General features: G+C 51.4%; 1 long non-coding RNA gene across 1 annotated transcript; it reads left to right on the forward strand.

Moving 5' to 3' along the window:
- The first annotated feature begins 96 nt into the window (after window positions 1–96).
- Window positions 97–12,111, forward strand: LOC108641683. Its single transcript, XR_001922197.1, has 5 exons — window positions 97–195; window positions 4,078–4,198; window positions 9,528–9,662; window positions 10,187–10,524; window positions 11,824–12,111. It is a non-coding gene; the product is annotated as an uncharacterized LOC108641683 (long non-coding RNA).
- Window positions 12,112–15,846: the final 3,735 nt, after the last annotated feature.

The raw sequence follows: 15,846 nt of genomic DNA on the forward strand, positions 1-15,846 counted from the left end.
ACACTTAAGAAGTTTAACTTGCACTATATGGTGAGCTGTACTCATGTCTTACTGTCTGTCATCCAAAAGGTTATCCTTTTCTCTTCCTGTGTCTGGGCAGGTAGGGTGGCTGGAGGTGGAGCAGTGTTGTCGGGATTGCAGGCTGTGTTTCCAGCAGCGGTGTTGGCAGAGCAGCAAATGCAATAGCCTGTAAAGGTAGGAAGGGTCACGTCCCTTCACCCAGGGATGAGCAGGTGAAGCGGCTTGGTAAGGGCTTCATGTTTTCATGGATCAGCTTATATGCGTGTAGAAGGTGGCATATTTGGCCTTGCTTTGTGGCAACATGTACAACTGACATACAGTAATAGTCACAGAAAAAGAGCTGTGGTACTAAACTGTCATCCCCATGGGGCAGTATTTTAGTGTTCGACTTGAATTCTTGTGGTCTCTTGGCTGTAAAAAAGACTTTGTACAGGAAATGTTTTGTTCAGCAAAGTTAAAGCAGAAGCACAATAGCTTGTGGTACCATGGTACCATAGCACAAGACATATGTAGTGAGGCACTTAGAACAGGGAGGGGCTTCAGTCCCTGCTGAGGATGTGCGAATAAGACTTGGTTTAATTCCCCAACAAATTCATTTCCTGAGTCGGAGACGATTATGAGTCAGTGTGTGCTCACTTGGGCAACTCACCTGGTGGCACAGACAAGTGTGCACAAGCCCCTCAGCAGCTCCCTACCAATCCTGTGCTGTCCCATCTGCACAGCTACTCTGAGCTGGAAATGTGGCAACTGCTCATCAACACTGCCTGTCCTTATCTGCAGAAAATAAGGAATAACCCCCATAGATCCTGTCCTATAAATTGAACTGTACTGATCACAACTCTCATGAGCCATGTCACAAACCCTGGATGAGTGGCAGGGAAAGGCGTAGATGAGTCACCAGCAGGGAGCCAGCCCCTTGCTGCCTGCCCCAGGGGAAGCTGTACACACAAACATCTGCCTGCTCCGTCCTTGTCTTGAACCACAGAAATGATCCCTGAAAGTATAGTCTAACACTTTTCCAGATGGGCAGGTGACATCACTGCATGGTGTGACACTGAATGTGCATGTCAGGAATATGTTTCAGTGAGAGCGCTGAGCAGGGCTGCTGTTGCCTCAGGAATAAACAGGAACATGGATCTGAGAGATCCAAGTCACCTACAGATTGCCGGTCAGGGTGGGCATCTGTTAACAAGGATGTGTGACCACAGCCAAGGCAACAAACCTTGCTGGTTAATAGTCACTTTTCCAGTTTCACTAAGTGTGAACATCAGGGGGAAAAAATACATATGAGGAGGTGTGGGGCATATTCTGTATCCTGGCAGCATGGGGAAACTGAGTCTGTACAACATCCCAAGTATCTGGGTAAATCACCCAAACTAGCCTTCAGTTGTAACTGAAAAACAACATAAAAATAATGAGAAGTTTCTCTGGGACCTTGACTTGGGTTTTTCCCCCGGTTCTGCCTTACAGAAACATTTGATGTCTCTGCTACTGTGTGGTGAGAGACAGTCCTCATCTCTGGCTGGAGATTTTTTGAGTGTAAGGTAGAAGGGCTCACAGCTCTGTATCTTATTTGTAAAGTTCCTAGGCTTCCTCAAATAAGATGTGTAACTAAAAACGCCAAACAGAACACTGAAAAACAAAAACAAAAACAAAAACAAAAACCAAAACCCAAACAAAACAGGCAAAAGAAAAAAAAAACAAATCAGTTTCTCAGCTGTTATGCTGAGGGAATTTTCATTCAGCATCTTGTAGGAAGTGTTTCATGTCTTGCAGAATGAAAGTTACTGAATGTAGCTCATCAAGGCAAAATGCTGCAATATAATTTAGAAGCTCATTAGAGATCATAATCACAGTGACAGATGTTGGTGGGAAGTAGGAGCCATCACAAAGAAAAATAGGGAGCTGTTTGTCATGAGGGTGTTAGGTACATCGTTTGGGGACATTTTCTGAAATATCTAAGGGGTTTGATTATCACTTGGAGGTTTCCATCTAGATTTCTTAGTGCTTAAATCCATTGGAAAATAAGAGTAAAGCTCTCAAATACTGAAAGGAGTTTTCAAGACTTTGCTTCTAAGAGCCATATATTGAAATTGTGCATAGTAACCCATGTTAGAATGGTGCATGCCTTTCTCTTAGGTGAGCTATCCATGCCACAACAGCTTCGTGGGATGCAGTGGGATGGCACCTGTGCTGCGAGGTGGGAGAATTGTGCCTGGGTAGGGAGCCATTAGAGCAGCTGGATTGTACACGTAGCTGGAGAATGGGCTTGGCAGCACATGCCCCAGATAGCGGGGCTCTAAGCAGCTGCCAAAAGGTGTTACTTGGCCTGTTACCAGGGTAAGTGTGAGGTCATCACAGACTTGGAGATGTGTGCCCTTCCTTTGTGCTACCCACTTCCTCTTGGTTGCATCATCAAGATTGAGACAGATTTTGCAGGAAATCCAACTGATCATGCACACAAGGAGGGACTCAGAAGTGAATGCCAGGATAAGAGGCGTGTGTGGCTCCTTGAGGATGGAGCAGAGGTCTGTCCACCAGGAAATCCCGGGTGCCAGGGCCAGAGCGGGGTGTGAGCCCCCATCGCCGCTGCTCCCAGGTGCTCTCTGTGCCGTCCAATTTGGGAGCGCAGAGATGGAAAAAGGCCCAGTGGCCAGCCTTGGGAAGTGGAGCTGCAGGGCCTCAGTGGTGGAAGTAGGTTAACAAAATCACCATTAGACTGTGCTGGCATGTGGGCTCGCTGGGGTATGAAGTCACCTGACGGAAGCACTGCCCAATAGTAGAAATTCTCTAGCAGAAAACGAGCTTTTGTTTCTGCAGTGCTTTTCTTCTGAGGTGTTCCATCTGCTTTACAAACACTGACTGAGCCCAGCAATGCTTCTGTGAGAACAGCATCTCTAGTGACAGCTTCCAGCTGTCTAGCAGACAAGAGCACCCAGGTGCCATGGAAAACCAGAGAGGGAATAATAACCACCCCATTTTGCCAAGGGAGGGATGCTCATGCAAGATGGGAAGGGACCACCTAGTTGGACTGTTCGACAGCTGAATGTCCCTATGTAGGGACTGAAGATGTGAGCAGAGAGTGTGATGTAAGATCATACGAGCAAATAGAAGAGGATAACTCCAAATAGTTCAATTAATTTCACCTTTGGAACGTGGGCTAAGCAATATTTCCAAAACAAGTTGCTTCTGACGATGATCTTTCAACTTCTCTGTTAGGAAAAGCTAGCAGGGCCTCCTGCAGAGGAGAGCCCAGCAGGACCACCCTGGGGCCCAGTGTGGCCGTGCCCAGGCCTGGTGCCAGCTCTCGTGGCCCTGGCAGGGCAGGAGGGGTTGCTGTGTGCCACAGGGCACAGAATGCAGCCAGAGCCCGGAGCTGGTACTGTGGCACAGATGATCTCCATAAACTGTGATGACATTAATCTAATGTATGCGTTCCCCTACGAATGTGAATAGCAACAAATACAAATCCTATGCAAATCAGGCCCTCGTGCAGTATGTGCAAATGGCTGAACATCTGAGGACTCAAATATTATATCAGAAGTTGTTCGCAGACATGCCTGTTCCAAAATTTGCTGTTACAGGGCCCTTCTGTGTTCCCATGGGAACCCTCAGGTAAGGAGATATGTGCGGCTGCTCCCCTTCAGCTAAAAGAAGTTTGTGAAGCAGAAGCTGGGTTCTGCTGGGTTCTTCCTTCTTTCCCAAGCCTGCAGCTCCTTGCAGATGCCTGGCTGCCTGGAAGGACTCCCCCCAGCCTCTATGGTCCCCTTCCTGGGGGGAAAGGTGGATGTTAAGGGTTCCTCAGAAAGGGAAGTAGTACCCTCTGCCAACTGGCAAAGAACAAGCGCTGGCACAGGCTGCAGGAGAGCAATTATTCTCTCCTTCCACAAGAGCACATATTGGAAATCCCTCTCTCAGTCGTTTCCTGGCTCTCCCAGCTGTTCTTGCTGCAGCCCAGGTGCTGAAAGGGGTTCAGATGTGTAAGTGCCCCAAAGGGGGATAGAAGCTCCTGGGGATGGTGTCTCTCAGGTGAGAAATCTTTGCCTCTCCCCACAGAAAGAAGAGGGAAGCAGAGGGCAGCTGAGAGCTTTGCCCAAGGAGGACAGAGTGAATTTACTGCCCCTGTGCCCCCATCCAGCACCACTGGGAATTCAGTTTGAAACAGGAAAAGAAAAAGGTAGGAATAAGTGTGGAATGCGTGAGAGCCCTAAGTGTGAAAACAGGATGTAAAAATAGTCCATGTTTTTTGGGCTTTTTTTTTTTTTAAGTGTCTGGGGAAAGCTCGGGAGGTTTTCACAATGGAGCTGGATCTCGTAAAATAAGAGTGTGACGGATGCAGCAGGGTCCATAGAAACATCCCAGGAAGAACAGGGGAAAAATAATGCAGCAGCTCATGTACAGGCAGCCAGAGGTGATGCTCCAGGTGGAGGGACCAGGGTGCAGAGGTGTGGACCTCAATGAAAATAGGTAGCAGGAGAGGTGTAAGGATGTGTTATTCTAAATATAGAGCTGCTCAGGTTGTTCTCTCTCCTGAAGCCATGGTTGCTGTGCAAGAAAAGGGTGGGGTTTAGGAGAGGAATGAGCCTATCGGGGGTGTTATATCCCACATGAGCACTGCTCTCCCTTAAAACAGGCCAGATTTTGTGGTGGCATGGGGAGACTGCAGATGGGAGCTGTGCATGGCCCTGGAGAGGGGTCTGTCCTATCAGGGGTGGTGGGTGTTCATGGCTCCAGAGAGGGGGTGCCTATGGAGAGAAGGAGTACCTGCTGCATTCATTAGCGTGGGTTTGGGTTTTCTCTGCTGATCTAGAGCTCACAGATGTGATGAGCAATGCAGAAGTACAACGGTACCCCTTCCAGCTTTCCCCTCACCATCCCCTCTGTGCCCTCAGCTGCTCCAACAGTTCCAGGTGAGGGCTTTCTGCTGACTTTTGTGCTGAGAGAAAATAGTCTGGTGTCTCTAACACAGTGGCAAGTTCTGTGGGAGGAGATCACATTTACTCTTGGCCTGAGCCAGCAACTACTCCATGTATAGCCCCCACTTAATGAAACACCCCCCCCCACCTCTGCCAGCAGGTTAAAAGTTAGGGCCAGCAATCCCTGGTATGTCGATAAATCTTGGTCCTTAGCCCATTAAATCCCCAGCCTGCTCGTTCAAGAGGGATTCACAAGAGGTAATACAAGACTGACCTTTGCTCTGCCACAAACGCCGGTGCACATGAACCTGCTCAATCAACGGGCCCTTTTTTTGGCTCCCTTCCCTCGGGGTAGTTTGTCTTAGCCTGTGGCTGCAGGATCAGTGCAATGTCCTGTCAGCACAGTGAGAGGCATTTGGCTTTCCCTGTCCCCTCCTTTGTCAGCCCCATCAGGTGGTTTTCCCAGGGCTGTCCCCAGCTTTTTGACCCTGTTGGACTGTTTTTCCCTCTCCCCATGACTTCTTATCTTTCAAAATACTCCGTGATTGCTGTAGCATTGATTTTTACTGCAGTAAGGGAAAAATGTGGCTTTTTTTGATAGCCAGATTGTATGTTTGTTTGTTCTTTTATTTTTGGCTTCTTAGGAGCTTTTTGCCACTTTTCACTTTCTAATTGTCTCTTTTTCTAATCCTGGCACTTGGACTCAAAGCCAACATTTCTTATGGCAACTCTTTATCACCTGCTGGCTAGAACAGAATAGGAAGAAACTGCTCTGGCTGAAGGACCTGTGAAAGTAGGAAAACATAAAGGCTTATTTTAAGGTTTTCTTTTGTGAAATAGAATAGAAAAAACCCCAATTGTTTCTATATGAAAGACCTGTCTGCATGCAGAGCTCTGGCTTAAGCTTTTTAACAGAGTATTTCTGTAGCTTCAGAGGAGCAAAGTGGGATCCCAGTTCCTGTTGCAGAAGGAAAAATCTACCAAAAAGGAGGTACTTGAGCACCCAGATGGTTTGCAGTGGGGGCTGGCAGGAGATAGGAAGTAATGAGCAGGTCTGATGTGCACAGGTAGAAAGTCAAGCAGAGGCTGTGCTGGGAACAAGATGCCCATGAGGGAGGTTGTGCTTGCTGAAATGGGATGCTGCAATGTAAGACTGGCAAAGAAAGGAGCAGCAGTCCTTGATCTCTTGGGAAAAAGGCATCTGTGTGTCTTGAATAATGCTGTCATATCTGGACATGGCTGAATTTTTTCAGGTCCTTGTAGAGGTTTTTGCCAGGAAGGTGTTCAGGAAGTCATGGGTTTGCTGGTTTTGACAGTGTCAACTACAAAAGCAATAGACTGAAAATGCAAATGTTTCTCGGAGGCATTCCTATTTGTCCTTTCCTCCTGAGGCTTGCCTGTTTTTTTGGTGTCACTCAAAGCCATGGGATGCTGAGCACTGGCCCTGGTGATGTGCAACAGTACCACTTCCAAGGTGGGAGGGAGCTGCAGAGCAACTCGTGAACATGTTTGATCACTCCCAGAATTTCAGTCTCCTTGTACACTGATAAACCGAAAGACAGAGGCAATGGTGGCAACAGGGAATGTTAAAATGTTTGTTGTGAATGGCAAGGCTGAATGTTAAACAGCAACATTTTGAAATCCTTCATCGCAGCAAGATCCCAGGCGGAGATGACAGGCTCTCTGCGGATGAGAGGAGCACCCGGAGTAGCGCTGCCAGAGATGGTTAATGGGATTGGGTGTTGATTCCTGTTTACGTGCCGGTGCTGGCTCTGGAAGGAGGGCTCCTGCCTTCTCAAGGGGGGTCTGAAGCCTTAGTGGTGCAGAGTGCTGCATGTGAGCTCTGTGCACTGCCCTGACACTCTGGCCTCAGTGCTGCCGGCCTCTCTGGGGACAAGCCCCCAGCCACGGACCAAATCTGTTGTCGCTGGCCACTGGCAGAGCCTTGGCTCACTGGGACTGATCCCAGCCCAGGTCAGAGTTTGGCATCTGCTGTCCACCTTGGACCACGTGTCTGAAATCATCTGTTTCCTCCACAACTATTGTTTCCTAGGGCCTGTTCCCAAAAGCTTTGTCAGCCTGCTTGATTTGCATCAGCCTGTGAGCGGGGCCAACCCACCCGTGTTCCCCAGGAGGTTATTCCTGGCCGAACAGGCTTCACTCTGCACAACTGATCTGGTTAAATGCACTTCCCTTCCTTGCTTTCATTCCACTAGTTAGAATGGGCACTCTCAGGCTGCTGAGATAAGGTCTGTCTTTGTTCTGATGTGAGACTGTTTTGTAGGTACACAGTCACCCCAAAAGTGTATCCTTGAAAATAGACAAAATGCCTTTTCTAAATTGCAACTTAAATTGATTTTGATAGAGAGGATGGCAGAATCATATACAGAAGAAAAAAAAAATCTTTTAAAATGAGAACTGAAGCAAATATAGTTTAGTAGTATACTCGTTACAGAATGAACAGCATATTGTATGTGCTGTGTTAGAGGTATGTTATGAATAACAAAAGCACTGGAGCATTTACATATTTGTTTTCAGAAATCCTGGCAGTTGGATTTCACTATTCTGTGCCTCTTTGCCAGAATCACTAAACAGTGGTACATATGGCTTCTGAAGTACCATATGCCGTGGAAAACGTTAGCTGATGCCTATACTGATGCGACACGCTATAGTCTTTATTTAGATTTTTTTGCAGTTTTGAACAAAGAATATTAGATCATGCAAAACATTGTGCAAGCAGTATGGAGTAGTACATAGAGGAAAACATAATACATTGCACCCAGAGAAAAGCCAGCTAAGAAAAGGGGAAGAAAGGGTGGTGTTGGGAATTAGAATGTGCACGTGCCAAGAAATGCATGAAAGGATGGGACATGGCTTTGTGCAGCCGAGGCAGGAGGTTTTTCAGTGCTTGAAGCAAAGAGTCAAGAGCCAGAGCTCTGTGGACATGCAGGTTTTGAATCAAGTCCCCATTCTAAGAGATGCTCCCTGTTCCAAAAAGCACTTGGGCTTAAATTTAAGTACATGCTTGAAATCCTTGGAGAGCAAAGGAAACACGGGCATGAGTGCTTTCCTACAAAAACCCTCCTCATAGGAGCAGCAATAACTCTGCTCTCTCCTGCTTCATTGTCTGAAAATAGTGACAATGAATACAATGAGTCACGTGAGAAACACCTTGAAAACGGAATGAAACAAAGTTTCCAATGCAGTAAACACAAAGCCCAACCCAGAATTAGAAAATTAATTCAGGCTTTTGTGTTGACAGGAGCTTTTAAAGCACGTTTTTCCCCTCTATTCCGCCAGCCCTTACCATTGCTGCCCTCACATCGCTGATGTCAGTGGCAGTGCCAAACCCTGAAGGGAGCCTGCTGCCGGGGCTGTCAGGAGCAGCCGAAGGAGGAGGTGGCCCTGAGGGGAAGGAGAGTAGGGAGGTGTTTGCCACCACCATGTCTCCCCTCCGGAGCAGCGCCCTGCTTTCCCCTTTCCCCTCTCTTCTGGCTCCTCTGTGTGCAGACCACTGCCCCGTGAACACTTAATAGGCTTAACTTTAAGCACCAGAGTAGATCCAATGGGATTACTCATGTATTTAAGTGAAGGTATAATGTTTGGAGAGGGGGGAGAAGCATCACATCTCTGCCTCTTGATTTGGTTTCTGCTCTTAAAGCCACCCAGTTCCAGTGTCTGAGGATAGAAGGTTGTGGGATTCACAGAGTCCCTGCCAGGAGTGTGTTGGTGTGTGTGGTACAGCAAGTGTCAAACCACGTAAAGTAGGAAATTGGGGAAATATAATTTGCAGACATGACTTGATTGAGGCCAACCAACTAATCAGAACAGAGACAAACCCAGTGCAGAAACAGAAGGTGGATAAGGCTCAGCCCGGAATGCAGCCGGAGCAGAACGACTTCCTGGGGAGGTGGGAGCAGAAGCGAAGGGCTCACAGCTGAGCTGTGCCGCAGATGGCTGGGCAGGGGATGGCGGGGGAGCCACTGCCTGTGGGAAGAGTGTCCCATCAGCCTTGGGCAGAGCACGTGTGGTGTTGGAGATGGGCACCACCATGGAACAGTGTGCTGGCCGGGGGGGGGGACAAGTGGCTGCAGGGCTCTTAGGGGGCTTCAGGAAGGTATATGTGGGGATTTAATAGGACAGGTAATCGCAGAGAGACCAGTGCTGGGGGAAAAACCTGTAATTCCCTGCCCGGCTGAAAGAAGCAGGAAGAGCACTGCGAGCTGCTGGTGGTCTTTGACAGCATGAGCAAAAGTAGTGGAAGATTTAAGATACTGAGGCTGTCACAGGAATTATCTGAGAGGCAAACACTGCGTGCATGTGTAGGTAGCATCTTACATTTTATGAACCACTACTTAAGTGAATGGAGGTAAACAGAAATAGAAGTTGGAGTGGAAGCTGAAGGAAGGCAGGGCTGAGGGGAGCTTTTACTGAGCACTTATTTGAGGTTGCTTCACAGGTTCACTGGAAACCAAATAGTGGCTCAAATTTAAACCTCATTAGGTGGTTGTAAATTTATTAAAGTAACAAGAGGGGAAGATTAACATCTTTACATCCATCTCATCTCAAGGTGTTTTAATTCCTTCGTAGGAACAAGGACCTTCACAGGGCCTTTGAGCAGAGGAAAATAGAGCCTCTCTTCCCAGAGATTGATGTTCGTAGCAGTGCCAAACAGGTGTTCCTTCCCTCCACCTCTGGCTACCACATCACTCTCAGAAGAGCGTGGTGAGTGCCCCGCCTGCCCCAGGTTTGCAGCTGCCCCTCTGGGCTGTGAACCAAGCTGTCATGACCAGCACCGAGCCCACTACGTCACGAGCAGGGCAGCTGTCCAGGCTGCAGCAGGTAGACCCCCAGAGGGGAAGGACACCTGAGCCAGGCTGACCATCAAGCAGATCAGCACACCTCCTTCCCCTGGCCTGGGTGGTTTTTCTGGCTGCCCTGGCATTAGTCTCCCCAGGCTGGTGTGTGTGTCCTTCACATGGGCACAGCGAGGTTATTTGCTGCATTAGCCTCATTACCTTTCCTTTCCAAAAAGCATCCACCACTGTCTGATCTGCGGTTTGGAAAGGGGTTCTCGTTTTCCCCTCCCAAACCTCGGCTCACCAGCACATCTCCCGTGTGCTGCAATTATTAAATGACATTTCACAACTTCATCTCCTCTCCTGCTACATCTGCTTGCTGCTCCCATGTCCAACCCCGCTCACATCCCAAACATCTAAATGCATTGTTTCCTCTGTTTCTCCTGCCAGCATGGAAAGAAGCCATTCCTGAAGCAGGATTGCCTTTGAGCTGGCAGCAGATGAGTGACTGGCATTGGGCAGCACTGCTGAGGCTCTGGCAGGCCGTTTAGCAGAGAACCTTGGCTAATGAATGTCATCCACACCTAACAGATGTGCCACTGCCTGCCATGCCAGATTTTTGACATAATACAGGGCTGCTGGACATGATGGTGCTTGGGAAAAGCCACGAAGTGACTTGTGCCTACAACGCAGTGTTCAGTCCCACCCGTGCTCTGCGAGAGAAACCAAACCTGCGGGAGGGAGGGAAGCACATCCATGTCTCTCACTCCTCACCCCTGGTTTTATCGGTGCATAAATCTTATTTGTGTTGTTCTCCCTCACGTGCCAGGGGTTCTTAAATGAAAAACCCACCACCCTTTTTCTTTTGTCCCCTGTGCTTCTAGCTCTGGCTCCTGCTGGTCTCTCTAGGCTCCTGCCGTGCCGGGGGATGGGGGGCCGAGCAGGGGGCTCAGTGCCTCTCGGGAGCCGGGATGGCTGCGGGCAGGTGCCTGGCACCTGCATCTCGCCGTCGGCAGCATCCCGGGCTTCGTCTTTCCTCTCCTGCCCTCCATCGGAGGGAAGCAGCATGCGCCGAGTAGAGCGTGGAGACAGGGGGACACGGCCCCCCCGGGCACCCCGAACTGAGCTCCCGGGGCTCTCCCTCCCACCCTGCCCGGCGGGGGAGCAGGGACGGGGCCRCCTCCTAATCCCGGCGTAATCCCGGAGAGCGGCAGCAGCGCGGGCGGCCGCTAATCCCGTCCCTCCGCCGCTAATCCCGCCCGGTGTCCGTGGGTCCCTGTCCGTGTCCCCGCGGGCTGGGGGCGATGTCCACGCCCCAGGCCGTGCGGTGGGAGCCCCGTTCGAACACCCGTCTCTCAGAGGACCAGCCAACTCGGTCATTAATCCGCTAATTGCCCGGCGGGCGGGAGCGCAGGAAGGGGCGGGGGCCGTCCTTCGCCGGGCGCTCCCCGCCCTGGGCTCCTGCACCCCCCCGGGGCTCTTGCAGCCCCCGGTCCATCACCCTCCCGCCTCCCCCTCCCCGCGTCCCTTTTGGGGTGACACCGTTGCTGCTTTTTTTCTGTACAGCCGGGAGCGGCGCCGACGGGGGAGCGGTGAGTCCCCCGCGCTGGAGGAGGGGTCCCGCCAAACACCCTCCGGGGGGGCAGCCTGGCGGCCAGGGAGGCTGCGGGAGGCGTCCTTCATGACGGGGAGCTCCGAGAGAGCGTTGGGGGGGTCCTTCCCTCCCAGCCGGCTGGAAAACAAGTTAAGCGCTGCGTGGCCGGGCCGGGATGAGGCCGGGGGAGGCGCGGGGGTGTCGGTCCCGGGGATATCGTACCCCGATCAGGAACGCTCCGGCTCGCTGGCTGCGTGAGCTCGGGCGCTGATGCACCGTGTAACGCAGGTCGCTTTGCCATGCTCCCCGTTTTTTCCCTCGGCCTCTTTATCTTTCAATTGCAAAGCAATTAAAGGTCTGTACGAATCTGCGAGCATCCCTCCCCGCGGGGCCCTCTGATGCCCGCTGTATTGCCCTTTAGATGCCTCTTCCTTTTTTTGTTTTACGATTGTTGTATCAATATAATGCTTCCTTTCTTCCTCTGTCTCTATAGATACAGATATACAAGGCAAACCAAAGGTTTCGGCTGCTATTCAGTGCCTCCTCATTTGTCCTGGAGCCGTAACAGTGGTGCCCTTTCTCTTCTGGCTGCTTTTCCCTGCTTCTGGAGCAGCAGTTATGGGAGAAGCAGATGGCTACTGATTGGGTGAGCTTTGTGGCTTTAATACTGAATACTTTATGGAAAAGGACTTTATCATGCTTGGTTGGTCAGAGGAACAACGGGATGAGATTTATGACTACAGAAAATAAATCTTTTTAAGTTTCAGGCTCCTTCACACACCCCACGTCAAGTTGCTGTTGCAGAGCCAGATCTGAAATCCTCAGCATCTTTCTTTTTTCCCTCCCCCCGGCCCCGTCTGTCTGTCCTTTCACAGCTCTCCCCACCCCCTCTGCGCCAGGGTTTAGCAAACCTTTGCAAACTTTAGGGACTATCACTCACTGGAGCATCGGAGGCCTTTACAGCCCTCAGACAGCGCAGAAAAACGCCATCCCCAGATGGGGAACATCCACCTGACAGTCGGATCAGTTTGGGCAGCCAGCTCCTGCCAAGGCTTGTCCATGTGTAACTTGGACAGCGGCCACCCAGGGTCTGGTGGGGAGTTGTGAGTGACATCCTCATAGACCCGACAGCACGGAGGCCGTGATGCCACCAGAGAGACATCCAGGCCACATCTCTTTGCCAAGCTCTTTGCCTTCTCCTGAAGGAAAGGGAGCCCAGCACTGCCTGACCCCACTGCACCCCATGCTGGGCAGTGCTGGGCCGGGGGCTGTGGGACTGTCCCCCCAGGGACAGCCCTCTGCAACACCCCCCAACTGCAGTGTGTCCCCCATCAGCTTGTGGCTTCTGCCTGGCCTCATGCCAAAGCATGACCAGGGGCCATGCGGTGGGGTGGGCTCTGCCCCAGTGTGGGATGCTAGTGGTGGCATACGGGGACAGAAAGGCCAGAGGGTGTACAGGAGGTAGAAGCAGATTTCAGTCATACAGGGGTTCCCCCCTTTCCTTTCTCTCCCTTTTTTGTCCCTCGTAGCCTATCATGTCCTCTATCAGGCCGTTAAACATTTGAAGGAAGGTGAAGCTAGGTGAAAGTTTTCCAGGTTTTAAACCTTGGTGCTGCTGCTGTCAGGCCAAGTAAGGAGGAGAAGCAGAAAGCTGAGAAAATAATTTTGGGACAGAAAGTCAGCAGTGATATGGGGCTATGTATGAGCCATTTAACCAGCCACCTGTATTATATTCAATGGTCTGGGTTTTGGTCAGCTATAAAAAAATTTTTGTGACTCTTTGGTGAATACACAAATTAATATTTCTCACTAGACTCTGCGCTTGCTCGGAAGGAAGTACAGGGGAAGTTCGAGCATCATCAGGGCTGAAGAAACAGCCAAGGTGCCCGTGGTGTCTGAATCACGAGAAAACAGGTGGGGAAGGTATATGGGGTCTCACTGGGGTTCCTGGGGAGCAGGAGCACTTAATCCTTGGGGTGAGCCATAGGTGAAGCTGATGTCTGGCCCTTTTTAAGGATTTGTGTTTTGTGGCATGGCAGTGACTTGACCTGGGAGTCCCAGGCACCACATCAGTGAGGTACAGCTGAAGGGTCGAAGGGAATAGGAAGGGACAGGGACCATAGGTGTGTTTGGGAGCTGAGCTGGAAACAGGACAGGACATTGCTGATGTGTCTCAGCCCTGGTGAGGGCCTGGTGGTAGGGACATATCCATCCGGTTGTGGGGCTGAGGATTCCCGGTGGGATCCATGTGCTGCTTGGCAGGATTACTGGTGAGAGAAGCACAATGCTCTGTACGCCGTATGCCGGTCTGCAGCGTGGTGGTGACACCGCTGGCACCCTGGCATAGGGCTTCCCCAGAAAAGGCACCGTTTGTGAGCCTAGTGGCATGCAGAAGGGATGGTTTGTCATTTAGCTGAGGCCCCCGATTTATTTCCACTACAGAGGCCTGTCTATCTCCGGGGAAGGGAACCGTTCTGTCTGCATTTCTCCAGGCACTAGGAAAGCTTGTGGCTCTGCGTTTGGTTTCGAGTGGCTTTTCCATTCCACCTGGTGTGGCTCCCCCTGGGACCACAGCTGGCCCTTTTTCTGGCAGCAGTGGGCAGAGAGGGCAGCAAGGCAACTTTGGGCATCCCTTCATGCCTCCTCCCCATGGTCCCCTGGCATGGTGGGAGCGAGTGTGGCTGGGCTCATGCACTTCTGGGAACTTGTGTATTCTCTCAGTGATTTTATTTTACAGGTAACTTTATATCAGTCACCTGGGAGCTGAGTCTCAGCTGTGTATGTGTCTCCTCAGAGGAGTAAGCACGCATCCGTAGGCCTGATGCATGTCACAACTCAGGAAGCATTTCCCAAGGGATGCAGTAGTGTTTCTGAGCACAGGTTGAGCAGCCTCCTTGGCCCCTTTCCTCTCGTCTTTCTGGGAGAAGCCCAGGGAGGAAAGAGAAGGCTGACGCTGCTGAGGAGCAGGTGCTCTTGTCCCTTGCAGCCATCCCCCCAGCCGGGGAGCAGAGGACCCTGGGCCGCCCCCCTGGGGCTGGATGCCGCGTGTCCGTGGGAATGAGGTTCGCCAGCCCGACCCCTTCCAGGTCCCCGTCCTGCCCGGCTGCTCCCGGGGCCTCCCCTTGCCCGGGAGCCGGTTGTACCGTGCCGGTGCCATTACCAGGGGCTCGTCGGGGCTGGGACTGCGCTTTTGGGGGACTGAGAGCAGCGTGGAGCAGCGAGGGGTTGCCGGCTGCCGGGGTCTGTGGGAAGGCGGCCGGAGCTCCTCAGCCCGGGTCGCCCTTAGCTCTCCGCGAGAGGTTTTATGGAAGAAGAAGCGGATAGAAAATGCATGGATGTACCGAGATAGGAGCGTGTGGCAGCCGGGAGGCGGCGGGCAGCAATCGCACGGCCCCACAGGGTGACACGCACCCGCTGGCCGCGCGGCTGGGGCTGGATCGGGCCCGGCGCACCTGGGCCATGTCCCCCAAAAATCCCAGTGCGGCTTTTTAGTGAGGCCGGGGGAGCGCCGCCGGCACCGGACTCTGCGGGGCGTCGGGCTTTGCGGATTTGCGGTGGGCGCTCCCGGCTGGAGCACCTCGCAGCAGAAACTCCAAAGGAAAGAGCTCGCGTCCATCCCATTGCTGTTCTGCAGGGCGAGGGACGCCGTTCCCTGGGATCCACTTTTAGGGTGGCATCCGAGGCTGGATAAATGCTCAGAAATGCCGACGCGGTCCTTTCCAGTCACGGGGAATTTCGGTAGCTGAGATCATGCCGAAGCGATTTCGAGATCGTTTATTTGCCGTGGTGTCTCTTAAAATTCTCGCGAATAAAAATAACGCGTAGGTTTTCTTTCTCCCTACTAACGACAGTCATTCGGACAATTTATATCTCACAGCGAGAGCTGCAGCCTCAAAAAAAAAAAGACAAACAAAAAAAAGGGAAGATGAATAGGAAAAAAAATCCCCACATTTGAAGCAGGAATTGAGATTCAAATTTTTAGACTCCCATATTTTTAATGTTATGACAATCTCCGTTTTAGGAGACGCTGCGTTTTGTCGAATTAATAAGATAAATGTTGAAAGCATATTATATGCAGCCTTTAATCCTAATGCAAGGAAAATCGTAATTATGGGGAGGATAAGTGAATTTGAGAGCCAAACATCAGCCCACTCTCTGATTGCAAACCTCGCTCCGTTCGCCCTGGAAAACGCTTTGTCTCTCCTTTTGTTTAGTTTAAAGAAAGGCTTTAAATTCCATTTTTTTAAATCTGTTTTGTGCCTGAAATGACGGCGAAAAGGGAGGGACCGGTAAACAGTTTTCCGTGCGGTGACCCTCTTATTTCGGCATAGAGCATCTGCAGATGCTTCTGCTCCCCGAATCTGTGCGCGTGTCGGTGAATGTGGAAGCCCCGCGTGTGCAGGGGTGCGACCCCGCGGCCGCCCCACGCTCTGGAAAGGCGAGGAATGGGCGGGGGGCTCCAGCCAGGTGTCCCCCGCTCCAGTGGGGACCGGGCTCCGGCGGGGAGCGCGGGGCT

The sequence above is a fragment of the Manacus vitellinus genome, unplaced genomic scaffold, assembly GCF_001715985.3.
Source record: "Manacus vitellinus isolate BGI_N305 unplaced genomic scaffold, ASM171598v3 scaffold_73_pilon, whole genome shotgun sequence".
Lineage (NCBI taxonomy): Eukaryota > Metazoa > Chordata > Aves > Passeriformes > Pipridae > Manacus > Manacus vitellinus.